This window comes from Drosophila ananassae, chromosome 3L (genome assembly GCF_017639315.1).
Source record: "Drosophila ananassae strain 14024-0371.13 chromosome 3L, ASM1763931v2, whole genome shotgun sequence".
Taxonomy (NCBI): domain Eukaryota; kingdom Metazoa; phylum Arthropoda; class Insecta; order Diptera; family Drosophilidae; genus Drosophila; species Drosophila ananassae.
Window position 1 is genome coordinate 24749887 of NC_057929.1, and position 13046 is coordinate 24762932.

At 43.5% G+C, this 13046-nt stretch overlaps 1 protein-coding gene across 4 annotated transcripts in view; it reads right to left on the reverse strand.

Moving 5' to 3' along the window:
* The window catches only part of LOC26514435 (Down syndrome cell adhesion molecule-like protein Dscam2), a 1172063-nt gene that overhangs the window by 200343 nt on the left and 958674 nt on the right, over positions 1–13046 (reverse strand). The window lies entirely within an intron of this gene.

The window sequence follows — 13046 nt, forward strand, 5'->3', positions numbered from 1 at the left end:
TTCGAGCTTCCCTGTCATTAGGTCGCATAGCGTCTGTGGGAATTTCCCCACGAAGGCAATAGCAACATCGTCCGCGTACGCAATGATCTTACATCCGCCACCCTCTAAGGATCGTAGTAGGCTGTTAACCGCCACGTTCCAGAGTAGTGGTGAGAGTACACCTCCTTGTGGGGTGCCCCTCTTGACGTATCTTCGAATAGTCGAACCTCCAAGTGTAGCCTCGACACTCCTGTTAACCAGGATCTGCCGTATTAGGTGAGTTGATCGATTGTCTATTCCAAGTCCCGTCAGTGCGTCGATTATTGAGCACGGTAGGATGTTATTGAAGGCCCCTTCTATGTCTAGAAAAGCCACAAGTGCGTATTCCTTGAAATTAATCGCTCGTTCGGCGATCATAGTGATATCGTGCAGGGCTGTTTCTGTTGAACGGCCCCTTTTGTAGGCATGCTGAGAGCATGAGATGTCGTTTGGGTTAATTTTAAGTTGTAGATGGAGACTTAAGAGTCTTTCCATAGTCTTAAGGAGAAAGGAAGACAGACTTATAGGTCTGAAGTCCTTGGGGGTGCAGTGGGATGGTTTCCCCGCCTTGGGTATGAATACAACCTTCGTGCACAGCCATGCCTTTGGTATCATACCAGTAGTGAAGACTGTGCTGAAGATTTTCTTAATCCATTTCCTTAGGTTAATACCGGCTCTGGATAACTGAGCTGGTAGAATACCGTCCGGTCCCGGAGATTTGAAGGGTTTAAAACTGTCCATTGCCCATTTCAGGTTTCTGTCACTAAGAAGGTAGTTGAGCGAGCCCTGATGACCCTGGCTACGCATCACCTGGGTTGTTCCTTCCGAAGAGCAACCCGGGAAGTGTGCGTTGATAAGGGTCTCCAGGGTTTCCAGGCTTGAGGTTGTCCAGCACCCCTCCGTGTTCTTAATGTAACCTGCGATGGGGGCTGTAGTAGAGAGAATCTTTCTTAGGCGGGCGGCCTCTGATGTCTCCTGAATGTTGGTGCAGAAATTGGCCCAGGCAACCCTCTTTGCCTTGCGCAATTCTTTGTTATATTGCTTTGTTATATTGTAAGTTCAGCTTTATAGGTTTCCCACGCCTCGTCTGTGTTGGTACGGTGCGCGTGGTTGAAGGCCCTACGTGCATTTTTTTTGTACGGGGCTAAAGACGAGGTCCACCACGGAGGCTTCTTCGATCTGTTGCTACTTATTTTTTTTTTGGGGCAGGCCTTGTGGTAAGCTTTTGCACTAGTCGCAAAAAGCTTGTCTACCATGGCGTTGAGCCCCTCATAGGTCTCGATGGTCTCCGAAGGCGGTTCGCCTAAGGATCTATCTAGTATATTTTTATAGAGCTCCCAGTTTGCCTTTCTAGGATTTCGTACTGCTTGCTTGGTGAAGTTTTCAAAATTTACTACTATCTCAATATAGCGATGGTCTGAAAATGAGTGTTTGTCAAGGACTCTCCAGCTGGTGATTGCATCAGCCAGGGAGTGCGAGAATAATGTGACATCAAGAACCTCCCTTCTGTTCTTGACTACGAAAGTGGGTTCTGAACCTCGGTTACCCACTAAAAGCTTAGAGCTGAGGATAAAATCGAAGATTGACTCACCCCTCTCGTTTGTGTCAGTGCTTCCCCACTGACTGTGATGAGCGTTGGCATCGCATCCTATTATTAGGTCGATGTCCTTCCTTTCGCTGTCTTCCACAAGCCGACTGAGTAGCGAATGGGGTGGAGGTCCTAGGTGGTCGTGACCCATATATGCCGAGCATATTCTTAGATGGCCGTCTGGGCCCTCTATCGATGCGGCTACGTAATCTTCATTGCTGAAATTTGGTAGCAAGAAGGTATTAAGGCTTTTCTTTGCGAGTATGCATGCTCGCTTTTTACCTGTTACATCGGCTGTGTACAGCCTGAAGTCCGACGCCCCCAGACCGAGAATCCTGTCTCCGTGGATCCAGGGTTCTTGGATGAGGGCCACGTCAGCTCCATCCTCTGCAAGATGGAGCAGGAGGGCGGCGGAAGCCACCTTACTGTGATGGAGGTTTATCTGCAGGAATGTCAGGGACATCCTTTAGATTCTCCACCACAGTAACCTCCGCCTCGGTGTCGGAGCCCAGCAAAGAGTCCTCCTCCATGCCGACGCCACCAAGAGCCCTCGCCAGGTCACTCTCCTCTGAGGTGTACCCTTCCAGAATGTCCTCCTCCACATCCGACATTCCTTCTGGGCGGACCTCTTCGGTCGGTTCCCCCGAGTCTAGCTCCTGTGCGTCCATCTCCAAGTCGATGCCTCCAGGTTTACTCTTCGCATCCGACTTGTAGATCCTCACCGCAACGTGCTCGAACCCGTATTTGATACGGCTACCGGCACCCTCCAGGATCTTCGCAGTCTCCTCATTAAGAGTGAGGACAACCTGCCTTCTCAGTCCCACTGCTTCCTCCACCTTGGCGACCCTCCAGTCCGCCGTAGGGAGTGTGGGATTGCACATTTTAAGCATGGCCAGAATGGTGGCAGGGTCCGCCGGCTTCTCTATCAGTCATACGCAGGCCCTCGGTTTGCTGGGGATTTTGTCCCAGTCCACCGCCTCCAGTCTGGCTCCGGGGTAGACCTCCCCAAGCGACGCAATCATTCGCTTGTAGAGGCTTACAGACCTCGCATCTTGGCACGCTATCACCTTGATGCGACCCTGGTACCACCCTGCGTCTTCGCAGTCCGGTGGAGGTCCTCCGCTCTTGAGCATCTCCTCCATGAAGCGCCCATGCAGCTCATTCACTACCTTACGCCAAAGCTCCTTGGGGATCAGGCCATCTTTGGAGCCATTATCAATGACCCCAATGATGGTCCTGCCCTTGGTAACTTCGGCGAAGGATCTGTTACTCTGTGTCTGCACCTTCATCTTCTTAGCTAGGGGCGCTCCACCGTCGGTCAACCTCTGCCTTTTCGCACTCTGTGCACTCTCCTTGGCAGAGTCGCCTACTCCTGTCGGCTTCTTTGAGTCCAATCTGGCTCCCGCTCTTGCTGGCTGAAAGTCAGGCAGGATTTCCCTCGCCCATTATATTATTTCAGCCTGATCGGGATTGGACTCCGCCGATGGGTCTGCTCTCATCAGGATGAAGGCCGCTCTCCTCCTATCTTTATAGGAGCCCTTCCGCTGCAGGGGGCCAGCAGTCGTCGGACCGGGGCCTTCCTTAGGGGTGCCGCCGGTGCGAAAGGAGCTCGATTCAGGGATCTTACCCCCCACACCGTTCGGTGGTCCCATAGTGGGCCCCGTTTTGGGGGTCGGTGCCTTGGCATCTCCCCCTACACCGGCGCCGCTCGCCTCCGGATGTTGTCCCTCAGTGGGGAGCTTCGCCATCCCAGCATCTCTTTGGCCTCTATCTGCCTTGGAGATTGACGGATCCGAGATCCCATTTCCGGACTTTCTTAGGGAGTTCCGTTCTCCACTGTTTGTTTTTTTTGTTATAATATTATCGTTCATTTTTGGACCCACTAGTAGGCGGGAAGGGGTTCGTCCATCATGACATAGCCCGCTTGTCATGATAAGCCTGGCTAAAACTGAGGGGTCGGCCGGTCCCCCAGAGTCCGCATATTAACGTCCGTGCATCCCCCGGACATGCATCCCTCGGCATATGCTGTTCCACCTTGGATTGGGGTGATTTGAGGAAGGGAGTTTTCTTCTCCCCGCCCGACTACAATTAGCCAGCATCCTCGGCAGAGACATGACCTAACCGGGACCTGTTACCAGCCGCCCTCACGTGGAGAGTATAGTCGCACTACCATCGGTGTACACAGTTACGGCACATGAGCTCATGCGTTTCTCCCCCTGTTGTACCCGATTGGCTGACGGCCCACCTGTGCCCATACAAGGGGCACATATCTCAGAAGGTGCCATCGTCAATGAAATCCGATTGGTCAATCATTGGTTACCTGGCCTTAGGGGCAGTAGCAATGGAGTTGGTGACTCCCACCATAACTTCCCGCAAGAAGGAAGAACCCCCTAGGCAACCGCCAGTGACAACCGCATTACCCGCGTCTGAAGACATCGTCATCAGCAAAGGACCAATAACTACTACTGCAAACTAACTTAATTTAGCTTACATACATATGTATGTATGTATACGTAACACCAATAACCAAACAACAGTGAAATTTGGGTTTTAAGTGAAACCAACTGAAAGATACCTTGATCCTATCTTAGTACAACGATTTTTATTTTTTCGTAAGCATATAAATACGTAATTTCGTAAATATATATGTAAAGCATTTTACTGCTTCCACCTAATCTGTATGCTGAAATATTAAAAGATATAATATAAAATATAATAAAATTTTGTCGTAGTTAAATAAAAATGAATACTTCCATATTCTTAGGGTAGCATGCCTGAAAAGTTACAAAACTCGATTTAGCTGGCTTTAAAACGAGGTCAAACACACACACATGACACCGTGTATGTGAATGTGTGAGCACGCATACATATAAAGATCAGTTTAACAGCGGAAGAACCTTCTTGATTATGCGCTTTTCTGCGACTGAACAACCAAAAAAGTTCAATGAGATTATGAGCGTAAGAATGAGAGTAAGATTCTCTCTGGGGCCTGCTGGGGCCTGTTGCAAGCAATTTTTGCGTCCATTTTCGTTGTATGAAATGAGAAGTCTATATGTTGTATGGTTAGTGGTAACACCAAGCTTCACAGGTGGCTGCACAAAATTAGGAGCTCCACTTATAGGACTATACCATGAGTAAACAAGTTTTGCCAGATATAAGCGATAAATCAAAAGTTGCGTCATCTCAAAGGCAGTTTATATTCTATCCATATTTTATCCAGTTTATATTCTATCCAATGTCTCCACCAGTCCCAATTTAGTGATTCAAAATTTGTTTACTTTCACCCTAATTTCTCCCAAACCAAATGACTTTTGGAACAAATTTATCTATTTAAAACAATACCATTCGATTTTTATATAATTGATTCAGATCGGATGCCTACAGACAATTTTTAATTATTTGGCTATATATAGAGTCTTCTCGCAAAGGCATACAGGTCGTCACCTCGTGGACTGCTGTTCAAAGTGATTATAAGCGCGTAGCCCTCGAGATATGGCAATTTAATAACTTCACTCCGCCATTTGTGATGAGCCAGTAGCCGGAAAACATACGTGCGGCCATATCCCCAACATCCTGCCTACTAACAAGTTACCCATTTCAGGGATAATCACAACTTTTTTATTATTTTTGGCGCCCAACGTTTCGGCATTAGTTATTTGGTGGGACTATAAATTGCACTCAGTAACACAAAATAGTGTGACACAAAATTTACGTATGACAATTTTCTATCTCAAATTTTATCCCAAAAAGCTTGCTGCCCAGTTTGAGCAGATAAGTTTCATTCCTTAGCCGAAATTAGGTTAGGCTAGGCGAGGCTAGTTTGAGCAAAAAAATATTGCGGGTTCGAGTTATTTTATTACATATGAAGCTCTATATGAAAAGTTGGCAGGACAAGTCAGGAACAATCAGCAGCACAAATGAGTACTTCAAGTGTTGAGATTGCAGCCGCTGTTAAGGCAAGGCAAAATGAGTTGCTAACGCAGTTAAGAACGAAGATGGCAAGTTTGATTGAGACTAATATTGAGACTGACATGGGGCGAGGACAGCAGGGAAATAGGGAACATGCAAATTTAGATGGGCGGAATACTCCCTTGGAACAACTATTAGGTATTTCCATTCCTGCAGAGAAAGCAGGATAACCACGAACAGCTCGTCCAACTTCTTGTTGGTCAAACGTGTCCGATCAGTGGCCGATCAGAGGAAAGTATACCATATAATAAATAACTGGAAACTGCGGTTTCTTTATTGTTGGCGATACTTTGGGGATGTAAAGCTTTATTTATACGGTTAACATAGGGTTAGAATTAACATACCTGGCACTAAAAATAATCTTTTCTCGCGTCTGACATCACACATCTGCTAAACGCCAGGTTCCACCGAGCAGCTCAGAGAAACTAAGTAAAATTCAAAAGCAAAAGTTTAGCGAACTACCTATTTCTCAAAACAAGGAGCCTACAGTTACCCAAGTAAGCGGAAAATTCGCAGAAAACTTCTCGTAACAGTAAACGGATGAGAGAATTCTGGAAAACCACTAAGATAATGGGAGCAATTCGAAAAAATAGCCAGGATAATCGACCATATACGGTAGTGAATCTGCTGGAAAGAAAAAGGGAAGGGCTGCTAGATACCGGGACTGATATGAGTCGAATAGGCGAAGACCTAGCAAAAGAATATATTTGTAGCAATAAACCACTCTGCCTGTACGGCAAAATATTTAATACTAAAGTAGAATATAAAGGGGAAGAGAAGAAAACATAATTTTACATTATTCCTTCACTGAAGCAAGATATGTACCTGGAGATCGACATGTGGAAGCAATTCCATCTGCTTCCAAGTCCATTAATAGTAGGAGAGCTAACAGGTAACTCCGAGCAGCATCTTCTTACTGAGTTGCAAAGTGCGCAACTAAACAGTGTGATTGGAAAATTCCCTTCTTTCGCTGCTTTTTAGGAAAAACCTCACTTCTGTCACACACGATAGATACTGGAATTGCAAATCCAATTAAATAAAGACATTTCCCGGTATTACTGGCTATGAAAAAGCTGCTTGACGCAGAAATTGATAGAATGCTTTTGCTAGGGGTGATAGAAGAGTGGGAAAGTGCCAGAGAATGTTAGATTATATCTGGATAGCCGCAAAGTGAACGCAATCACAGAGAAGGATTCTTATCCGCTGCCACAGATAAATGGTATCATTAGCAGACTTCCTTAAGCTATGCACAGATGCAAATTGGATCTGAAAGATGCTTTCTGGCAAATTTCGTTGGACCCAAATCGAGATGTAAAACAGTTTTCACAGTCCGGAACATATTAAAAAAGTTGGACTGAAACAATTTGCGCCATAACCAATTTACTTTGCCAACCACGTTAAGAGCTTTAAGGAGGATTTTTTGGTTTAGCGGGGTGGTATAGGAGAAATTATAGATAACTTCGCTGCCGTATCAACACCGTTAAGCGATTTGCTGAAGCCTAAGCAGAAGTTAAGTCTGACTCCGGAAGGAAAAGAGTCTTTCGAATCCTTGAAAATTTAGCTTTTAAGTGCTCCAGTGCTGCGTAGTCCAGATTATACTCAGAGATTTTTTATTCGACGCCAGTAAAGCAGTAGTTGGTGGAGTGTTTGACCAGAAAACGGATCAAGGAGATGAAATACCTGATAGCTTTTATGTGAAAAAAAATTGAACAGGGCATAGCGAAATTGCACTATTACGGATCAAGAGTCTTTAGCAGCCTTGGTGAGCATAAAAAGATTCAGGTCTTACGTAGAGGGGCTGGATTTTATGGATATCACGGATCACGCATCGCTGAAGTGGCTGATGACGCAAGAAGACTTGAACTCGAGGTTGGCCTGGTGGGCATTTAAGTTCCAAGGGCTTAGATTCCGAATAGAGCACGGATAGGAACCTTAAACGTAGTACCCTATGCGCTTTCTGGTGTCAAAGAAGATCATATAGCTGCCATGGATTTTCAAATCGGTCTACTGGTCGATCTTGAATCGCCGCATGTTAATTCGCAAGACTACCAGAAACTGAAAAAGCCGCAAATATTGAGAAGCTTCCAGATCTTTGGATAATGGTTCGTCGTCCGTCGTCCGCCTTGTCGTCCAGATCTGTCGAGGCTTATTCCAGATAGAAATAAACCTCCTTAGTGCATGCAGAATGGCGGTGGTGGGCCTTTGCGGTGAAATAATTGAAAACGTTAAACCTGACAGGCTTATCTCGAATCCACGATAATACGGCTGAAGAGTCGCACCAACAAAAGTACTTCCCTTTGCTATCCCTTACCTATTGCTGATGATGTTGCTATCGCCTTTGTAGAGAAATCGCCGCAAACTTTGTACGATTTAATAACGGAGAAGCTGGGAATGCTCTCAGCATGGGCACATACAAACGGTCGTAGAAATCTGTCCAAGTCAGACCACATTCTGTTTACTAGGAAGTATAAAATACCACGTCTGGCCAGGCAGTCTGAGTAGTACGCCCAGCCTAGACTTCATCCTTGACCTACTACCGGTGGAACTTATTGGGATAAAGCTAGCCTCATCGGCAATAAATACTGCGTGAGGCGAATTTATGGAGCAGGACTAGTTTTAGTCAAACTAGGCTGGAACACCACTTCATGTCAGAGGGAGGTACAAACTACTGTATTGTTCAACCCACCATAAACTACGAAGTCGCCATACCCTTGTAACATGTAACCATGTAAGCGGGCAGATGGTTGTGTAGCTGCAAGGAGGATGCACGCGCTGGTTCCGGCTTTTTGGTCGGTAGAAGGGAGTGGATCCCTAGGGTCCTTGTGCTACTCGCTCGCAGTTATCAATCGATTATTTAAAAGATATTCGCGTGCGGGGGGGGTTAGTACGTACTGAAGGAAATATCGGGAAAGGGGATAAAAAGGATTCTTGCATTGCTTTCGACATTCAGAGTAATTAAGGCCGTTGCGACTGCGCTGGTGGAGTTGCAGCAGACGATGTAAAGCTGAGCGGATGTTTTGCCACAGCCGTTGCCCACCCTTCCATGATCACCAAGTCCGCGAAATAATTATTGATGATCCCAAAGAAAATCCGGCTATTTAATTTCACCTGCCATCTTCATCCTGCATGACTCCTCTAGATAATAGATTAGCAATTCATTTTTAAACGTTATAAAATTTATTCATGGTTATTAAGTTTCATAAGGCAAAAGAAGGAAATTTAAATCAAGTATATAATTAAATGTATCTATTAGATATGTTATAATCGAGAAAACAAATTATCTTAGAATTTATATCTTTATAAGTTGGTATAAGAAATAATAAGTCGCATTAATAGGCAATAATATTATATATGTCTATGTAAAAATAATATCAAGAATCATGTTTATGAAGAGAATCTTGTCTTCCATAGCGGGTATTCTCTAATATTATTTCCTAAATGTATATCGTAAAATGTCTCCAAAGTAACTTATTTATTTTCAATTCAAATTTGATAGCAAGGGTTTATGATTAACTTTAGCAAGGTTTTTTGTTTTAATGTTGGAACACGGCAAGAGCATTAAAAATAATGTTCCAAGATTCCATTAATTTTTATTAAATATTTATTAATTAATTTAAGAAAAAAAATGTAATTCATTTTTCTTTGTTGTCATTGCGGAAGGCCATTATTTAATATTGGGAATAAAAAAAAGGAAAATTTTTTTTTTTGCGCGGTTCCCACTGCATACGTACAGCCCACCTCCCACCTCCACCGAGGGACGCTGCCGCGTAACGTACGGCTCGAATCGCGGGAATAGATCCGAGATAGATAAGCGAGGATTAGGAGAAAGATATTACGAGGAAGAGTGTTGCATAGATAAGGCGGTTAATATAAGCGATTTAAGATTGTTAGTAGAGCAAAGTGATAAGATGTGGTAGAGACCATTGTAGTCCGAACATAATACCCTGAACGGATCGTGTTGGGCATATGTCGAACTACAATGGCTGAGGAGTAGAGGACGAAAGTTTCTGGTCCTTCTACTAGGAATGTTAAAGTTTAAACGTGTTAGTAAATGCTGGCTGTCTATATTTCCATAAATAAGATTATATAGAAACATGACACCCAGCATCGTTCTACGATTTGTTAATGTTGGTAAGTTGATTAGTAAAAGTCTACTATGATAAGAGGGGAGGTAAAGATTTGCATCCCAATTAAGTCCCCTAAGAGCAAAAGTAAGGAAGTTTTTTTGTACAGATTCAATGTGATCTTGGTGTACTCCATATTGAGGACTCCAGACACACGATCCATACTCAAGAATCGGACGGACCAGTGATGTATATAACGTTTTAGTTATGTACGGGTCATTAAATTCTTTTGACCATCTTTTAATAAAACCAAGCACATCCATAGCTTTATTAACCATGGTAGATACATGGTCGGTAAATTTAAGTTTCAAATCTAATAGGACACCTAGATCGTTAACCTGAGTTAATCGTTCTAAGGCGTTCCCATAGAGAAAGTACATAGCCTGGTGAGGACTAGATCGGTAAAAAGACATAAGTTTACATTTCGATCCATTAAGCTTTAGGTTATTTGCTAAACACCAATTTTGAAGTTTATCCAAATCGGATTGAAGTCTAGACTGGGCGCTAGTAAATTTATACTGAAGGCATAGCTTAACGTCATCAGCGTACATAAGTACAAGTGAATTAGTTAAGGCAAGGGGCAAGTCGTTAATAAGCGGAGTAAAAAGTAGGGGTCCAAGATGGCTTCCTTGGGGCACCCCCGATGTGGCGCGGACTACACGCGAGGTAACATCTTTAAAGAAAACACGTTGGGTTCTCCCTACCTAGTAGCTCGAAATCCACATAAGAAGATCAGTTGGGAATCCCAAAAGACTGAGTTTACTTATAAGAAGCGAATGGTTAACAGAGTCAAATGCTTTACTGAAGTCAGTGTATATGACGTCTGTTTGTAAGCCATTCCGGAAGCCATCCGTGATAAAAGATGTTAGCTCCAATAAGTTGGTAGTGGTGGAGCGGCGCTTCATGAAGCCATGCTGGCACGGAGCTATTATTGAACTACATAGGTGTTGCAAATGTGGAGTGATAAGTTTTTCAAAAAGCTTGGGAATTGCTGACAATTTAGAGATGCCTCTATAATTAGCAGCGTCGGATTTTTTCCCTTTTTTATGCAGCGGAATTATGAAGGATTCCTTCCACATAAAGGGAAAGATCGAAGTTTCCAGCGATAGATTAAAGAGTTTAACAAGCGGTTTGCACAGTGCCTCGGCGCAGTACTTCAGAACACAGCCTGGTACTCCATCAGGGCCTGGCGAATACACGGGCTTAACCTTAAGAAGATCCGATAACACACCACTTTGATCGAAAGATGGGCAAAATATAAGGTTGGCTGATTGGATATTATAAGTGTAAGGCTGAGCTAAACTGCTGCTAGGTGAATAGGTAGTTTGAAAAAACTGTGCAAAGAGATCGGCCATTGCCTGATCGGTGTTCGCATAAGAGTTCTCAAACGTAAGCAGTGGCGGAAAAGATACATGTTTACGCTTAGTGTTTACAAAGTTATAAAACTGCTTCGGATCCTGAGTAAACTGAATCCTGCAGCGGCGAATATAACTCCTATAACATTCTGCGTTATGCACGGTGAAATTGGACCGAGCTACTAAGTATCTTGAATAACTAACTGTACAGCCAGATAATCTATGTTTGTTTAAAAGTCTACTCATACTATTCTTTAAATTTATAAGGTGCCTTGAATACCAAGGCGGATTCGTTGAAGCGGACGGATATTTCCACGGCACGCAAGCGTCGAAAAATATGTTCAAAGTGTAATAAAATTTTTGTAATGCGATGTTTATATCCTCGCATGCCAGTAAATCAGACCAATCAAATTCCAAAATTAACTTGTTCAATTTCATAAAGTCAGCCTTACGAAAGAAACGAACTTTCTGAGATTTAACTGTAGACTTAAGGTCAAAAAAGTAATTATTTTCGATTGAAACCTCAAGAGTGGGATGATATGGATCCTCAGGGTTAGAAAGTGGCAAAGTTCTGGAAAGAGTAATTCCATCAGGATCAGAAACGAAATATAAGTCCAACAGCCGACCTAAAGAATTTCTAACGTGGTTAATTTTCCCGAGTGACATGTCGAACATGCCCTCAGGGAAGTCATGGTGGGAGTTAAGCTGTAAAGACGGTGAATTATCAACATTTGACCACATAAGTTCTGGGATATTAAAGTCACCCAGAGCTATCAGCTGGTCACCATCAGACAGACGATCGAAAACCAAACGAATAGCGGACAAATGTTGCCAGTATGTTGGCGGTTCGGACGAAGGTGGTATGTACGAACAGGTAACATACAAAGATTGATCGGACAAAGTGATTTTGATGCAAAGAAATTCAATGTCACCAAACTCTTGTGATTTTACTTCTTCAGAAGCGAATTTGGAGTCTACAGAAATTAGCACTCCTCCTCCCCTTCGCAAAGTTCTATCACATCTAAAAGTGGTGTACCTACTAGGAAAAACTTCGGAGCTTAAGATCTCCGGCTTTAACCAAGTTTCTGTAAATACAATAATGTGGGATGCAAAAGAAGAACTATCAGAATACAGTTTGGGAAGTTTACTACGTAACCCTCTTGTATTCTGATAGGTAAGTGTTAATGAAGACATTAGTTTTTTGAGATTGAGGAAGATGAGGTGGAAGGTTGATCAGTGGCCTTAACATGTGGGAGTTTTACACCCACAGGTTTGGTTATCTTTTTTTTTACCGTACTTGGCTGATGTTCTTGGACGAAAATGTTCTCTGGCCAAAAGATGGCGGAACAGATCGTCTTGAACATCTGCAAGGGCACACGTATTTTGAAAGATGACGTGTGCCTGGTGTAAGAATATTTGAATTTTGTAATATCCACCACCTTTATGTCGGCTTTTGCTTTGGCTTTGATGTAAGCCGAGATATCAATCTCCGAAGTATCAGGGGCAAGCCGGGAAACAAAAATGTGTTTTGATCACCTGGAAGGGTTTTGGTGCCGCCGTAACTAATACTGCGGCATCAGTGCGTACCGGGGGTCCGGACGGTTTATTACCCTGTTTGGTGACTGTTACAGGAGTTTCAATTATTGGGTCTGGGTCACTTGAAGCGATGCCACAGAGGACATATCGGACAGTTGCTCATTGATTCCGAGACATTCGGAAGCCGAATTTTTCTCAGGTCCGGCCCTTGGGGTGGCCAGAGATATAAGCGGCTGCATAGTTGTCGGCTGAGCAGGCTGAAGATTATTCGAGCCGAGCACATCACTATTTGTCTTATTGCTATTTTATTATCACGATTGTCTTATTGCAAGACTTTAATGCACAGACCAATTTAAAATCCATAATTATTAAAAATTTTAATAATCAATTTATTAAAAATTATTTAAAATTAAATAATTAATTTATTAAAAATTATTAAAAATTTAAATAATTAAT